The sequence below is a fragment of the Lutra lutra genome, chromosome 5 (genome assembly GCF_902655055.1).
Source record: "Lutra lutra chromosome 5, mLutLut1.2, whole genome shotgun sequence".
Taxonomy (NCBI): Eukaryota; Metazoa; Chordata; class Mammalia; order Carnivora; family Mustelidae; genus Lutra; species Lutra lutra.
In genome coordinates, this window is record NC_062282.1 from 29,158,489 (window position 1) to 29,176,710 (window position 18,222).

The following is an 18,222-nucleotide window of genomic DNA, read 5'->3' on the forward strand; positions in this document are numbered from 1 at the left end:
GTTTGAAAAGTGCTTTATAGATCTTGGATATCAGCATTTTGTCTGTAGTGTCATTTGTGAATATCTTCTCCCATTCTGTGGGTTGCCTCTTTGTTTTTCTGTTTCCTTTGCTGTCCAAAATTTTTTATCTTGAGTCTGATCCTTACGGCTGTATTTGTATCTAAGCAGAGGTAAATAATGACCAGGCAAAACGATAGTTTAGATTCAATTGATAGTAAGAAAAAAAAATTAATTTAAAAAATTTAGTAAAAAAATTCACTAGTTGATAGAAAATAGTGTATATATATATATATATATATACACACACACACAGAGTATGTGTATATATATATATATACACACACACACAGAGTATGTGTATATATATGTATACACACACTAATATGTATAATATACATAACATAAAAATAGTGTATATATTTATATATACGTACACATATATGTACATAAACACATACATATGTGTCTGGATGGGTTAGATTATGTTACAAAAACAACCCTAAAATCTTAACAATATCAACACCAAAAGAACAGGAATATTTTTGAAAAGCTCTATTGACGGCCACGTGAAAGTATAGGAGACTTGCTTGATTCATGTGTTCGAAACTCTAGAATACAAACATCTAAACAAAAATGTCTGTGCTCACTCGCCGGGAAGGACAGGGAGTAGAGAAGGGAAATGCCACCCTTAGCACAGCAGGATTTCCCAGCAGAGATGGAATAAGGGCTCTGACCCAGGCTAAACCCAGGCGGCAGGCAGCCCAGTATCTGCGGGAGGCAGGGCCTGGTAAGCAGGGCAGCATCATGCCCTCCACTGAGACATTGAGAGATAATACAAGGCCAACCTCATTAGTAAATTATTCATGGAGTTATTTAGTCAGTCATTCAAAAATATTTTTTGATTGCCTCTCATGTGGTAGGCACGGTAATGCTATGGCAGGAAGATAACTAGGAATTACACCAGATGGAATTATCCTGATCCTGGAAGAAGAGGACGACAGGATGCTGATCAGTTATGGCATGATCCAGTGCCTAGAAAGTGGCTGACACAAAATACAAGCTTGATATGTATTTGTCATTATTGGTCGATGCTAGGGATTTTTCCTTTAGCTAAACTGGCCTGCTTCCTTCTCTTTCATTTCCACTTTGATGGGCAAAGGCTACAATGTTACTCTGCTGTGACACTTTCATTCTCTTGGATTTATTCCTGTCTACAATTGTCTTTTTTAGTATGATTTTTTTTTAAGTTTGTCTACTTTTGTTTCCATGTTATTATGGGAGCAATGGTCTGTCCCAACTATCTGTGTCCTAACAGGAAGGATCACCTTGTGAAAATAGATTTTTGTCCTTCTTGGTTGCACTAGCTACATTTCAAGTACTAATTGCCACACGGGGCTATTGGCTACCCACTGGGCAGTCAGATTATAGAACATAAATTCTCTTAGACAGTTTTGACCAAATGCAGCCAGTCACCTGGAGTCCCAATATCCAGTCGTATGTTCCAGCTGCTTTTAACTGGGATTCCCACATTCTCCCTTTCTTCCCGTAAAGATTACCAGTCTCTGAGAACCTGCCCGTTGAAATGGCATTAGTGGAGTTCTGATAAGCGGCCCATGAAAAGTTGCTGCAACTTTTCAGTTTTTGAAATGGCTGCTCAGCACCCAAGCTTCACCCCAGACTCACTTCTTTGGAACTGCTAGGGCGTGCAGAGCACAAATATGTCCTGACAGCTTGGGTCCTTTTCTGTGGCTTTCTACTGATCAGAGGAGCCTGAACACTTTTCTCAAACATGTCCCGCTGAGCAGTACAAATCACCTTCTATCTTAAAAAAAAAAAAAAAAAAAAAAAAAAAAAAAAAAAAAAAATTCTGACTTACTGAAATTACTCCAAATCACTTTCTTTCTTGGAATTCACGATTTCTTTTGATGTTTATCAATGCATCACCACCTGGTGAGCTTGCCAAGATCATGTCTCGGTTTTAGTGATATATCATCTCCCCAGAGTTTATTGCAAGGTCTTCCCACCTCTTCTAGGGATCCAAAAGATCCATGAGCAGCATAAAATGGCAAGATGCCAGGAAACAAGGACTCAGCTCTCACCTAGATATCTTATTCATTAGTACAGGGCTGCCTTTGAGAGTCAGTGTACTGGGGAAGGATTCCAGGAAGATGTGTGAATTTAGAATAATTACAAGGTCAGCTAAGTAAGTTAAATAAGTCTGAAAATCATAATTACACCAACCATAGACAAGGCGATGAAGTTGAGAAGTTTATCTTTGGCTTCCCTCCAAACTTCCCTGAGAACCCTCCTCTTTGATTTTTCTCCTTTGTCCCCTTCCCTCGAGCTTGCCCAGGACTCTATCTTGGCTTCTCACTCCTTCAGGGAAGCTCTTTTTGGGCTCTTTTCTCCCATGGAAACTTAGTTCCATGCCCATTAGGCTCTGCTCGTTAAGACTAGCCAGCTATTAGGACAAGCTAATTTACTTAAAAAAACAGGAGTCCTTCACCTGGTTCCCAAGACAGGCTTCAGAGAGCAGCGAAGACCGTAAGATATAACAGCTTCGCTTGTGCATTTTTTGGAGAAAAGAGCCATAGATTTCAATAGATTCTGAAATACATCTATGACCCCCACAAAAGGTTGAAACCACTGATGGTGAATATTAATAGCGGATAATTATAGGAAGTTTTCTTCCCAGGTCATGTTTACATTTTAAACACCATGTGAAGGAGAAACCACCATCTGTTAAATATCTTTACTTCATGGGGCACCTGGGTGGCTCAGTGGGTTAAAGCCTCTGCCTTCAGCTCAGGTCATGATCCCAGGGTCCTAGGATCGAACCCCGCATCGGGCTCTCTGCTCAGCAGGGAGCCTTGCTTTCCTCTCTCTCTCTGCCTGCCTCTCTGCCTACTTGTGATCTCTGTCTGTCAAATAAATAAATAAAATCTTTTAAAAAATGTTTTAAATATCTTTGCTTCAGAAAATAATAATGGGAGAGTCTTCAGGCCAGAGGCAAGAGAGGTAGGAAAGACTCTGGAGCAGGAAATGTCCTGTTACTGCCTTTCAGATCGTAGCCAACAGCCTCTACATAAGATCAAGGGCAGCTTCGCTGGGTTGCACTGTTTCTCTCTGAACACGAAAACCTTGCCACTCATATAAAATGTAGGCTTTTTAAAAAAATTTCAAAGAAACTGATCAGGCTTAGGTTGCCACCCGTTTTTCTTCATTACAGATACATTCTGAGAAAAAATGGCAGTACGCTATGCCCCGGGATCAGGAGATTAGTTCCCCTGCTACCATGAATTTGCTGAGCAACTTTCTGAGAATGGCTTGGCCTCTCTGGGCCTCAGGGTTTTTCATTTCTAAAAAATCTGGGCAGTCCTCTCCAGCCTTGTGATTCTAAGAAAGCTGCCTAAAGTCCCCCGTAAATGAAATTTCTGTACTACCCTTTTATTGATAAGGAGAGGTGGTTTTCATATTTGGGGGGAAGATATCCAACCAAACACTGAGTTGTTTTCCTCCTTTTTACTATGTTAGCATCTTGTCTGAAGCAGCAAAACCTGCTCTTGAAAAGCTTCGGAACAGTTTGTGGTGGATTGCAATTCTTGTCTCAGAAAGATTAATTGGAAACAAGCTCTAAGGAAGAAAATTCAAAGCCCATTTCTATGCTTCCTGCCTTTTAGATCTTCTAACATGTAAATTGACCGTTACAAAGAGGATCAGTGATTAGAATGGCCTGCGCGAAGACCAGCATTCAGCTCCCTGATTATTCCTTGCCAGAGTCCTGGGTGACCAGCATCTCAATGGCCTTCTTTTCAGCTTCCAGGATGATGAACCGCGCACTAGCTCCAGATGCCGCGTTCCCCAACATGAATTCAACCACGGTTTTAGCAAACTGAAGACCCTTCCCCGCCCCCAGATTGTGCTTCCAATTAGAACAAAACCTGGTTGCGAGGGTCACTCCAGACATCCACATTCAGGAACTCTAATTATTTCTTAAAGTTTAATAAAGCTGCTTTTATCTCTGGCTATTGGTTGGCCTTTCCCGTACTTATTCCTTCCATATTCCTTATGTGCCTCATCTTTCTATTCTTAAGTGCTATTTTTTTTTTTTAATTCTGGCAAAATTCCCTGGATGAGTGTTGTTTTCTGATTGCTTCATTCACCCCATCCCTGGTCTCCCTGCATCTCCTCTATTCTTCTTCTTCTTTTTTTTTTTAAGATTTTATTTATTTGACAGACAGAGATCACAAGTAGGCAGAGAAGCAGGCAGAGAGAGATGAGGAAGCACGCTCCCTGCTGAGCAGAGAGCCCAATGCGGGGCTCAGTCCCAGGACCATGGGATCATGACCTGAGCCGAAGGCAGAGGCTTTAACCCACTGAGCCAGCCAGGCGCCCCTCCTCTCTCCTTCTAATACCGAGACTCCTTGCTTACTTAGCAATCTCAGCTACTCTAACATAACTGAGAGCCAGGAAGTAAGCAAGAAGCACTAACCCATTGCCTACATGGACTCAGCACAAAAGTTGTGATGACTTAACCTCCACTCAAACCAGTTCCCTTTTGCATTACATAGAATTCTACCTAGAAATTTAAAAAGTAGAAGTGCCAGACATATACGTATGTGAAGAAAGGGAAGGACCAGGCGGGCATGGGAGAGGAGAGTCTCTAATGGCTGGACGGGCAGCCAAGGAAAATGCCAATGGATAGTCTAGCAATGACATGGAAAATAAAAGGCAGTAAAAACATGACAAAAGGGGACTCCAAGAATTCTTGCAGTCTAGGATATTTAATGAGAAATAAAGAGACCCATTCACTCCACTGGCAACAAAATGGATTGTGCCATATCTAGAGTGGGAGTGGAATGGGTTCAAAACAAGACAAAGGTAATAAATCAATTGAAAGAACTATTTCACCTAAGCTCCAAATAACCATTCTTCCTTTTTTTATTTTAGTGTAATAGCTGAGCACATGACTGCTCAAAACAAAGACTACATTTTGCCATCTTCCCATGCAGTTGGGTATGGCCAATAAGGTGTGCATGGAAGTGATACAAACAACTTCTGGGTCATGTCCTTTTTTGAAAGGAAGCCTGATGCTTTCCATTCTCATCATCTGCTGCCTTGGGTGTGGACACAGTGCCTGGAGCTGGGACAAGCAGCCACATATTTAGGATGACAGATAAATAAAAAGAGTCTGGGTCACTGACATAATGAGCCACCATACTACCTTATACTGCTTATGCTTGTTCTGATTCTTGATAAGAATATCAACTTGTCTTGTTTAAGCCACTGATATTTGGGGTTTTAGCAGCAGAACCTACATCCTAAATAATCAACTAGTGAAACTTTTAACTAGGGAAATAATTTGGGGGATCCCATTGAGGCCCCGAAATTCCACTTCCCTTCTATCCTTTGGCAGTGGCCCTGTGGCGAAATGGAAAGAAAGTGGGATCTGGAGTCCAACCTTGGCTCTACTCATTACTAAGTTTTCTTTCTAAAATGAGAATCATAAAGGTTAATATTTATTAAATGCTTCTGTGCCATTCTTGCTTATGAGCATGATCTCATTTAATCCTTACAACTGAAGTGGAAGGCACTATTATTATTCTAATCTTAGAGATGCAGTTAGGCATTTTTCCTAAGACATTGCAGCTTGCGAGAGGCAAAGCTGGGATTTGGACCGAGAGCGTTTCTCAGGAGCCCATAGATCTTAACCACTTCCCTCTAGACTTAACTCTCTGCACTGGTGGGAGATGCAAGGCAAATTTAGTGCCCAGAGTACAGTCAACTTTCTTCAAACCAGGATCCTTCCGTATGATGCCGACTGCGTTCTGACAGTCTGTCTCTTTGAGCTGAGGTGCTGTGTTACCTACTGACCACCTGCTCTTGGGTGAAAGTCTCTCGTTGGTGAAGGGTGGTAGTCTCTGATTAAACTACAGTAAATCCTGCTTAGTTAAGCAGGGAACTTTCTTTCTCCTCCTGTTATAAATTGATTTTTCAGTCAAAATCTCAAAGCCCTAGGTCTCTTCAAAGCCACAGGCACAGTGATAATTCTGCACCACCAAAAATGGTTTACATTCTGTCCAAAATGTTTGGAAGGCAGGATGTGCACCCCAGAGACAAACCCACACACTGTGAGAGGGCTCCCCCAGATGAGGAAACCAGACAAACCCTAGCCCGCTAGGCTTTCCTTTCTCACACAAGCAGGGAAAAGAAATAAACACCGCTTGGTGCCAAAAAAGGAGGCTCTGGAACTTGAGGCCTGTCACTGCTAAGGGAAGGAAAAAAATTAAAAAGAAATGCAAGTGTGAATGGCACCTGGGTGGCTCGGTGGGTTAAATGCCCAACTCTTGATTTCAGCTCAGGTCATGATCTGGGGGTCCTGGGATGGAGCCCCACGTCGGGCTCCACGCTCAGCAGGGAGGATGTGTGAGATTCTCTCTCCCTCTGCCTCCGCCCCTCCCCCTGCTCATGCTCTCCCTCCCTTTCTCAAAAATTAGTTAATTAATATGAAAAAAAAAAAAGAAATACAAGTGTGAGAAGACAGAAAAAGACAGAAGAACAAAAAGTATATAATCTATGAAGATTTTTCTCCTAAAATGGATAAAGGGGAAAGTAAGAGTGCCTTAGAAGGTAGGTTCTATTTTTCTAGGAAATGAGTCCTCTGCTTCCTCACACCGTATCAGTGCGGTCAACTGGCTGAAGGCGGGTGAAGTCCCGGGCTTGCGGAAGCTGCCTGGAAACGGCCGGGGGCACCAGGGCGAAACCTTCTCTATGTGGCCCAGGCAAGAACAACTCAGGACGCTGGAGAAACGCATTATCCCCGTTTCACAGATGAGGAGCTGGAATCTTGAAGATGACAGACCACTGTATCCCAGACCGCATGGGTCGTCAGCGGTAGAGCTATGACTTGAAACCCAAGACTGCCAGATGCCAAAACAGACTAAAAACACTATTTATTTGACATGTCGCTCCAGTATTCTCCTTAGATTACTTCTTACATCAGCTAGCTATTGTGCAAGTGTCTTTCTTTCCTTCTTTTTTTCATTCAACATTTATTAATCATCAACAATGTGCAGTTGTTAAGGTGTAAAAACATGCTTTCTCCTGACATGAGATTTGCAGACAGGTAGAAAAGTCAAGGTCAAACCACATGAAGGTAATAGAGTATTAAAGTGTTACAAGGACTATGGCAGAATACAGTGAGAACAAAAATGATTGACAGTGCTAGACATAATGCTGAGAGCTTGGCCTGTCCTATCAGAGAAGGGAGACAAGAGAAGAAGCCATCCGTGTTACCGAGGGTAAACCTTCCTCCACTTGCCAGAATTAGCACATAAAAATACAGGATCCCCAGTGAAAATTTGAATTTTGGCTAAGCAAAAAATGCTTTTTTAGTATAAGTCCCAGGCAGTGTTTGAGACATACTTTTACTAAAACATTATTCATCATTTATCTGAAATTCAAATTTAACTGGAGTCCTGTATTCTATCTGGCAATTCTAGATGAGGAGAGAGAGGAAGTAGTGGGATATGATTCATAGTGAAGGTGAGTCCTGAAGATGAGTACTTTTTCTTCAGATTAGGGTTAATGGGAAGGGAAGAAAGAGAGGGAAGCAAGGACTAGTAAATCTCTAACCTCAGATGAGCTACGACCATAAGAAACTATCAACTTTCAAAAGAACAATGGAATTTTTTTCATAGGGATGTATCAAGCCACCTCAAAATACTTCCTTTTTGGAAATAAATGGGAAATAAATTAAAACATGTTTTGGTCATTTTGTAAAAATATAAGGTCTCCCGTGGAGTTAGGTAGAGGTAGAAATAAATATCAGTAAAGAGCTCTTGGTTCCCAAGCAAACACTCAGGATGTAGCCTTCTCCTCTGTGTGTGGAATGGAGCTGTAGTGCTTTAAAGGAAGCCCCCTCTCCCCTCAAAGAAAAGATCAGAATAAAAGAGAGGAGGTAGCATGGTAGACATAGCAACTACCTCACTCTCCCACGACCAGCCAGAGGACTTGAGTTAAGCTATTTCCCTTCTGCCAGTTTCAGCTTCTTCTTCTGGGTACTCACATGGTCTCCCTCCAGCCTTCACAATGATCCAGTTTTCAGTAGTAAATCTAAGTCATGTCAACTCTCAGACAACCACAGGAGGAGGCAGCATGGTTCTCCAGCCTTCCTGACAATTCTATAAGCTTCCAGTATTCCTCCAGAACATTAGCTTTTCATCTTCTTAGCTAGAGTTGGCATCTGCTGCTTTCAGCCAAAGAATCAAAGAACTCTAGATCACTGCAGAGGGTGAGGAAGGCAGGTACCAAAGTCAATTACACTTGTGAAACTCGGTTAGATATAACCATCTTGTATTTAATGCAGGACTTCTCAGATCCTTTAATATGGTCACTTCTTTATGACTCCTTAGGAGAGAATTTAGCATTTGGAGCTTCACAGACTCTCTTTATCTCAGATCCTTTTTGTTACTGTTTTGTTAGAGCAATTTGGAGGACCTCTAGCTGGGAGTTCCTGATTCCCATCACTTAACTATCTTTAAGTGTTGTAGTGTGAAGTACCGACCTACCATCCAACTTTAGGATCTTAGGTGAAGAAACAAAATCTTCCATCTCTTCTTCACCCCCACAGAGCATTAGGCAGAGTAAAGCAAAATTGTACTGTGAACTCATTACAACCAGCCTTCCCATAACCACAGAGTGGTTGAATGTGATTAAAGCCACAACAGATCTCAGAGCCCTCTTCTTGAGGCCAGGAGAGCTGACCCATGTCACCTTGCCAAAAAGCCATTTTCCTGATTACTTTCTGCCTGCCCAGGATTCCTGTGGTTTCCACTTGTAAGGGGATCCTTCACTTCCTGACACTGTTGCTCTCTTACTGCTGTGGCAGTGGTTGTAGCTCGGGACCCCTGGAAGGGTTCCTGCCTCAGAGACAGAGGATGCATTCTCCAGGCACTGCCAAATGCTGATTGCCCCCAGGTGGCTCAGCTGCAGATCCATCGGCAAATTGTGGTTATTAATGACTCGATTGCTGGCACTAAGGACACGCTCCTCAACCCAAAGTTTTACTTAATTTAAAGTGTTTATGCAATATGTAGCAAACCCATACCATGTGCCAGACTTTTTCATGTCATCTCATACTTTCTGTTTAATTCTTACCCTCTATGATTGTGTTTTAATTCTTTATGGACTTGAGGACGTAAGCGCCTCTAGTATATTGTCTCGAAAGCAGGAAGATGGGCCAGAAAGAACTGCAGATTGCTGCTCATCATGGCGTCCTCTGGGTATCATTGGCAGGAACTCTTTGGCTTTGAGTGTCTGAACAGCAAAAAGAGTTGCATAAAAAATGCAGGCCACAAAGGCTTAAACTTGGAAGACAAAGTGAAAAAAAAACTTTATAATAAAAGCAATAGTTTTTAAACAATTAGTTTTTTTAGTTTTTTCTTAAAGATTTTATTTATTTATTTGTCAGAGAGATAGAGATTACAAGTAAGCAGACGGAGGGAGAGGGAGAAGCAGGATCCCTGCTGAGCAAGGAGCCCTATGTGGGGCTCGAACCCAGGACCCTGAGACCATGACCTGAGCCGAAGGCAGAGGCTTAATCCAGGCGCCCCTAAACAATTTAGTTTTTAAAATAAAGTTCAAAGGGCTAGAAGTTATTACTTCCTGGAGACTTTCTTCAATAAAGAAAATTCATTTAATGCAAAAGCACCATTCACTTAGAAGGAGAATGCATTCTACTTAGGATCAATAAACACACACCTCAGTAAGGGCAGTACAAGCATATATTACAAGCACATTTTTATATGAAAATAGACACTATAAGATAGGTGTTTTTATTATTATCCTCATGCTACAGAGGAGGTTTAAAAGTTTGCCAAGGTTGTATCGTTAGCAAGAAGCAAAGCTAGGATTTAAATACAGGACTGTCTGACTCCCAAGTTTACTTGAGCATCATGGTTATGCTCTCATCCTAATATTTTTGCTGAGACATGGATCCCATCAGACCTCCTGAAGTCCAGTTGCCTCCAAACATAAGCAGTCACATTTGTTCAATCCTCTTCTGTCCACTTCCCCCTAACAGTCCTGAGCTGTACAAACTACTATCATTTTCCAAATGTGCCATGTCATAGAATGTGTTGGGAAGCATTAATTTAGCCACCTAGGAAATCTATTTCTGATGAAAAAGCCAAAGTCATTTGGGTGCATGGAAACCCAGTCAATGAATGACTCAATGCATATTCCTCCTCTTTCCCTTAGACAAGGATAACTAGGCTAAAAAACCAGCAGCTGGTGGGGTAGAGGACGAAGGAGGGTAGAGGACGAAGGAGGGTTGCACAAACTTGACAGGGTATTTAGGCTAAGTGCCCCTAAGCACTGAGTGAGGTTTCCTGAAGTCAAGAGGGTCTTCATGGACTTGGTCAGGAGGCTATGTCTGTCCAGAACAGGCTTCCACAAACTATAGCCAGACCCATATGTGGGCCAAACCAACCCTTTGGTCTTCTTTTGAATAGTCCACAAGGCAAGAATGCCTTTTGCGTGTCTGAAAGGTTGAAAACAAAACAAAGAAGAGTATGTGACAAAGACCAATTGTGGCCCTCAAAGCCTAAAATATTCACTATCTGGCCCTTTACAGAATAAGTTTGCCAACATCCCCTGCCTATAATCTGCTCTGTGATCACCTTAAGAAAGCCAGGAGCCAATGAATAAGAAATCAGAATGAAAATCTTTTTTTTTTTTAAGATTTTATTTATTTGACAGAGAGAGATCACAAGTAGGCAGAGAGGCAGGCAGAGAGAGGAGGGGAAGAGGCTCCCTGCTGAGCAGAGAGCCCCACATGGGGCTCGATCCCAGGACCCTGGGGATCATGACCTGAGCCGAAGGCAGACACTTAACGACTGAGCCACCCAGGTGCCCCCAGAATGAAAATCATTTTAAGGCTGCAATGGCTTCACTTACAGTTCTGTAGCCTATATGTAACTCTTGAAGGCAGATTTACTGTAGCCTTTAGAAACAAAGTTTCAGGAGTTGGAAAAAAAAAAAAGAGAAACGGAAATAACCTCCTCTTTCCCAATTTTACACCTTCCAGTTTCGTAAGTCTCCAGGTTATTTGTGAGTTTTTTCCAGGCAGATTCTGTGAGAATAAACAGCTGCAAAGAGATGTTTCTAAGAGGAGAGGGGGGTCTTAATCATAAGGAAGAAAGAAACCAATTACTTAATGCTTACTATGTACCGAGACCTTTCACAACTGCTGAATCAAAAATCCCATGCATTCTGCTCCCATTATATCCAAAAGATAACACACTGGGTCCCAAAGGGCTAAGTGACTTATCTAAGAGCCTACAGGGGTCAGGTACAAACCTGGGCTGCAAATCTTGGTTTTCTAATTCCAAGTCCAGTGCCCCCTTTTTCTATACTCAGCTCCAGATAGTGAATTTGAAGGTCTGTCAGACATAGAATCCAAAATTCAGCTAGGTCCTGCTTCCTCATCTGAATATTGAGCATATCAGACTAGAGGATTGCAAAGTCCCTCCCAGTTCCAACCTTGTCTAATTGTTTCTGAGAAATAATGCAAATGACATGGAAAAGGAAACTTGAGTAGGCCATTTTATGTTCCTGGCTTGTCCAACTTCTTTGGGGTGTGAGATCAGTGAGGGTCAGGGGAACATGTCCAGATTCATTTAAGTGAGAAAAGCATAACCAAAACATGAGTACAGAAGGCTTTCAATGCTGGTAATATGGCAGCCTGATTTAACAAAGACTCTTCCCCACCACAAATACATGTAATGCTAGATAAATATCTTAAAACTTTAAAATGCATAACCTGAAAAAAGGCCAAGACAGTTCCCAGGTGCCAGAAACAAAAGGAAATTCAAAACCAGAGATATAGGCCTCCAGCTAAATGTAAGAGACCAAGGAAGAATCAGGCCTGGACACAGGTCCCAAGTAAATTTGGTCTGGAAGCTGTTCAGGCTGGAACTGAGATCTCTGCTTAAAACTAAGACTCTGAAAATCCTCCCAGGACTTGAAAGGAAAACTCAAAGAACTTTGTCTACAGCCCAAAGAAGCAACGAGGAAGCAAGCTATCTCTTCTGGGCTCTAACTGAAATAGAATAGGTGTCCTGTGGAAAGTCCCAAACCCAATCTAGGTGTGGGGTATGAACTTAAGCTATCTCCATGTCATAGGACTCCCAAGCAAAAAGTTAACAAAATTATTGGTTCATGACCAGTATAAACCATGGGGAAAAAAGCACCATTGTTTCTCTCCAGGGTGGTGGAGAGAAGTCAATATGAGACTGCTCTGCAGGGAATTATCCACAGTCCAGGGTGAATGGGACTCTTACCAAAAGAAAAAGTAAAAGTGTAGTGCAAAAATGTACTAACTATATGATGAAAAAGTATCAGGGAGGAGTATCAGCTAATACAACACATGGAAGAATAATGAACCCAAGAACTAAACAAAACAAAACAAACCAAACAAAAAAAAAAAAACAGAATAATCTGAAAGACACTGCAAAATAAGTATGCTTAAATTGGGAAGATTAAAAAAAAAAAAAGACTCAGGAGTACCTGGATGGCTTAGTCAGTTAAGCATCTGACTTCAGCTCAGGTCATGATCTCAGGATCCTGGGATGGAGCCCTGGGTCAAACTCCACATCAGGCTCTGTGCTCAGCAGAGAGTCTGCTTGTCCCTCTCCCCCTCCCCCACCCACTCATGCTCTCTCTCAAATAAATAAAATCTTTTTTTAAAAAAAGGACTCAAAAATTTAAATGAGCAATTTGAATAATAACCAAATAGAAGTTCTAGAACTGAGAAGTATAATTAAAATTTTTAAATCAAATTAAACAGCAGATGAGATGCACTTAAAAAGAACTAGTGAATTATTAGATTGATTTGAGAAAATCACCCAGACTTAAACGAAGAAAAATAAGAACATAGAATATATCAAAAAGTTTAATATTACTAGTATTGTGTAGTTCGTTTAATTTTAATGCTTGCTTTGATATAATGAAAAATCCAACATAATGTTGCCTAAAAAATCATCTTTGTATTTAAATTTCCTTGCTCTCATACAAGATCCATTAGGAATAAGGCAAATGGAATTGGAATTTTGCATTAATTAACCTACAAAAATGATGTGCCTTGGTTTTCGGGGGCCGTTACAGATTCCAAACCACGGCAGCACCTCAGTTCGGTCTAGTGGCACAGAGTGAAATATCTAAACAGTTGTGCTTCTTGAGAATGCCTGGACTGAGCAGTAATGCTAAGTCAGGAAACTAACCCAGAGTTTATGAGGCTCCTCAGTACTCAGCTTGACTCTGTAATAGCTCAGAAAAAAAAATTTGCACACATCCATTTTCTTTTCATCTGGAGTTCCCTCATCTGATTCTCTTGAGAAGGTATGTGGATATTCCCTCTGCAAGAGAAAATAATTTTGGATACTTTAGGGAGAACAAGTTACATTTGACCCTTAAATGTCAAGGCTTTCAACTGCATGGGTCTGATTCTACATGGATTTTTTTTTTTTTTTTTTTTTTTTTGAGAGAGAGAGAGAGAGCACAAGTGGGGGCCAGGGGTGGTGGGGAGAGAGGAGTGTTGCAGAAAGAGAGGGAGTAGCAGACTCCCCACTGAGCAGGGAGCCCCACTCAAGGCTCCATCCCAGGACCCTGAGATCTATACAATAATAGTAATATAAATATTTTCCCCTCAGTGCATTTATGTTTTTTTTTAAAGATTTTATTTATTTATTTGACAGAGAGAGAGAGAGTAAGAGAGACAGCACAAGCAGGGGGAGTGAGAGGGGGAGAAGCGGGCTTCCCACGGAGCAAGGAGCCCAATGTGGGGCTCGATCCTAGGACCCTGGGATCATGGCCTGGGCTGAAAGCAGATGCTTAACCAACTGAGCCACCCAGGCACCCCTTATAATGTCTTTTTTAATACTTCATTAGCTTCTATATTATAGCATATTTCAAATAAAAAACAATAATGAGGTGGTGAGGAGAGGAAATTCTACTTCTTGGCAATGTGAGAAAGATTGATTTTGAAAAATGCAAGTAAGTTAGATATCTGCTCATACACATTTAAGTATACTTTTTTCTAAATACATTCAATTAACTAAAAAAAAAAAAGTTTAAGAGACCACGAAGAATTGACTGATATATTTGGATTTTTAAATCTAAACCAAATATAAATTCTAGCAGAAGATGGAGGGAAGGGGGTTTAAAGAAACTCAAAGAAAGTAGCACAGAAGGAAATAAACAAAAAAGCCACAGAGATACATACATAGGAGTCAAACTTCTAAACAAACAAACTCTTAAAATCTCCTGAAAAGAGGGATAACCTAAAAAAAATTTAAAAATAAAAAATAACAACTAAGTTGACCACAAAATTATCACTAGTAAGAACAGAAGAGTTTCTCTTATACCCAACTAAACTGTTGTGCCTGAACAAGGGTGGTAAAATAAAGGTATTTTCACAAATAAGGCTAAAAAAAAATTTATCACTGACATCCTTTGATGAAAAAGCTACTAATTGGATGTGTTTCAGAGAGACACCCAAATTGAATCCCAAAAGAAAGATGAAGAAATGAGCCGAGAAGTAAGCATTGACTTCTAATGAAGGCAACAATAGGAGCTGATCTGGAACTGCCAAAAGCAAGTTAAAGTGACAGACTAAAGAACAATAACATGGAAAATGTGACAAGGTATCTTAAATCCTTGTATTTGGGGAATGAAAACAAATAAAGATTGCATAATTGATGAGGTATGCATGATAGCATTTTCACTGTAACCAGTAAAATATTTGAAATACAAGAAACACTTTCCAGGCAATACAGAAGGTGGAGGAATAGCATAATGAAAACAAACAATATAACAAGAGAAAGAAAGGATAAAAAAGAAGAAAAGAAAAAGAAGCCCATGGGCAAGATCTAGAGATCCTCTTTCCCATTCCATTCTAAAATCATTTCGGTCCCTGCTGAGGTTGGGCACCACCTGGTGGTGACTGTCTACTGGGGCGTAAGTATTGTCTAGGAGATTTCTGGGTAGAATAACTGGCTGGGGACGTCCCTCCTGTCCCCATTGCCTGCCATTTCCCCTTTGCTCAGCCTTCTCCCACCTACACAGAGGATGAGAACTTTAATCCACCTCCTGATTAAGAATAGGGGCTGGGGCAGAAAATGGGAGCCCATCACCAAATGTGTTAGACCAAAATTCATGTTTGGGCCAGAATTTATTACATTCAAAAGAAAAAAAGCTAAAAATTATTGTTGACCCTTCAACTCAAAGAGTGAGAAAATGAACAGGGGTGCCTGGGTGGCTCAGTGGGTTAAGCATCTGCCTTTGGCTCAGGTCATGATCTCAGGGTCCTGGGATCGAGCCCCACATCGGGCTCTCTGCTCAGCGGGGAGCCTGCTTCCTCCTCTCTCTCTCTGCCTGCCTCTCCCCCAACTTGAGATCTCTGTCTGTCAAATAAATAAATAAAATCTTAAAAAAAAAAAAAAAAAGAAAAGAAAATGAACAGAGTATCCCAAAGAAAGTAGAAGGAAAGAAATGACAAAGGTAAGTAAGGACTTAATGAATTAGAAAACAAACAGTGAAGAAGGTCTACAGATCTAAGTGGGGTTTGTTTGCTTGTTTTTTTCAGGTGAGTTAAATCAACATCTGGCACAGAAAAAATATACACAACATTACAAACTTTAAAGGAAGGCATAATTAAAAATGAATTTTAAATATATAGTAACATACCAATAAAGTTTAAAAGTAGAATAAATGGACAACATTACTATTTTGATATATAATCATTTTACTGGTTTTTACATCTATCAAAACATAGGCACAGCTATGCATGTAAGGATGACGTATGATCATATACATGATTTCTGGGGGGGATTTTAAAAAAAAATTTTGTATATACATGATTTTTCAAGTGATCTTGTATGTCCTTATCTAAGTCTTGACCTACCCCTTCCAAAGATCTCTTATATGTTAGGATACACATTTACTGTGAGTAAAACAAAAGGTATCTAGTGTTTTCTCAGTGACTTCTAGAGATTTTCCACTGCTAGCAATTCTTTTGGCCTCTCTTTCATGGTCTCAAATGGCTGTCGCATCTTCACGCATCAAGCCCATATCCTGGTCAGGAACCAGAGTGGGGAGGGAGACATGATGACCAGCAGAATTGTTCTTACATCTCTTAAGCCAGACCTGTGCCACACGACCATCCCTGACTGGAAAAGTGGCTATGGAAAATGGGATTGGGATGGGCTTCCATCAATAAATCAGCATTGTCTTCCATACCATGTTCACAAATTAATCTGTATCCTTCCATAATTTTCTTCCTGGTCTTATAATTGTACACAGATAAATACATACACATATTCATACACTCACAGCGATAATGAAGCAAGGAAGTATGGGGAGATTACATGTGTATTCCTCATTTCCTCCTTGCATAAAAGCAGTCCTACCTCCTCCCGCTAATCGGGATCACTGGGGCAGCCATGAGAATGCACCCAGCAGAGCTCCAACTCCAGGCAGTATAACTGACCAAGGGCCCCAGCTGCTGGCTCTGAAATTTAAGGCTGCCCTTCCCACAGGCTGCTCCTGGCCGGTGACCTGGCATGCAGAGATACTATGGTAGCCCTTCCTGGGAGACCCAGGACTCCACTCGTGGCTGACGTTGGGTTAAGGGCTCCCAGTGAGCTTGTTGAACTTCTGAAGACTGCACAGCAGTCTAGGACCCTTCCACCCAACCTTTGCTCTCTCTCCACTTCATTCAGGATGAGACTTGCATGCAGTCTGACCACTCTCCCAGACTCACATGACTCATTTTCTCTCCTTGGCTTTTGCTCCAATAAAATCCCTACATGTTTAATCCTGCCTTGGTGTCTGCTTTTCAGAGGACCCAGACTGACCATAAATTACCATTGTCAGGATGATGACTCTCTTCTTGCCTACTGGAACCTGGACACAACTGGAATTGTAATTGGAGCTCAGTGGCCACCCTGCTGGGCACCCTGGCAAAAGTATTCCTACTCTGGGGATCAAGACCTTCAACTCCACAGAAGTAGATGTAAAAGGACAAGAAACTTAAATTCCACCAGTGAGACCACTCTTGCCTCCACTGCTTGATTCCCAGACCTATTTCTTCTTCCTGTGGGTGACACGGCATCATATAGAGACCTATGACTGAATACGTATTCTACACACTGAAGGAAGACAGCCCATCATCACAGGGTATTAGCTCAGAGCTGGAGCATGTGCTGCATTGTTAGAAGACTGTGCCGCCTAAGACACCAGTCACTTCTGGATGGCGCAGTAGGTGCTACAAACATGGAGTCCATTGTGATGGCCCCACTCCCACACCTCCCTCACAGTGAAATGGGTCCCCTGGTCTGACACTGAGTTGTGTGGGTTTCCATGCCCTTGAGGATGTATTCTGTAAACTCCTAAGGAATGGAGCCTAGATAGAGGCTCTAGAGGCGGAAAAGACAACCCTATACCTAAAACAGGCATCCGTAATAGCCAGTCTCCATCTCCTCCTCATATTCACCCCCTTGGGGAGTCTCTTCTTTCAAAAGGGCTGATTTGGATAACCAAGAGGATATTGCAGAAATGACGTGTGACTTTGGAGTCTGTCATAAGAGACATGTGGCTTCTACTTTGCCCTCTTTGGGGTCACTTGTTGTGGGCAAAGCCAGCCACCATCATGCATTAGGACACTCAATGAGCCCTATGGAGAAGGCTGCACGTTGAGGAACTGGGGCTCTCTGCTGAAAGCTGGCATCTGACTGAAACCTTATGCAGCTCCCAAGCCCAAATGTCCAGTTATGCAATTCCCAAATTCCTGACCTACAGAAAGCCCAAGAAATGAGAAATGCTTTTCTTGTACTAAGTCACTCAGTTCTGAGGTGATTTGTTATGCAGTTGTTAAATAAATCAAATAATCCCCAAATCAGCCTAAAGATTTGGTCATCAGTACCTACCTAACTCCTGAACAAATCATCCTACTTCCTTTTCTACATGGAAGTCAAAATCATTCTATGTGTCGAGATATCCTCTATAATAAATCTGATTATTCTTCATGAGTCCTTCATCTCTGTAGAAATTACAGAAGTATGTAATCCAACATCCTCTATTACTGAACAAAGAATAGACATTCTTAGGCTGCCCTAAGTGATGCAGTTCATTAAGCACCTGACCCTTGGTTTTGGCTCAGGT

General features: G+C 41.4%; 1 pseudogene; it reads left to right on the plus strand.

The window, feature by feature from the left end:
- Positions 1–7,529: 7,529 nt before the first annotated feature.
- The window catches only part of LOC125101125 (40S ribosomal protein S6-like), a 28,036-nt pseudogene continuing 17,343 nt past the window's right edge, over positions 7,530–18,222 (plus strand).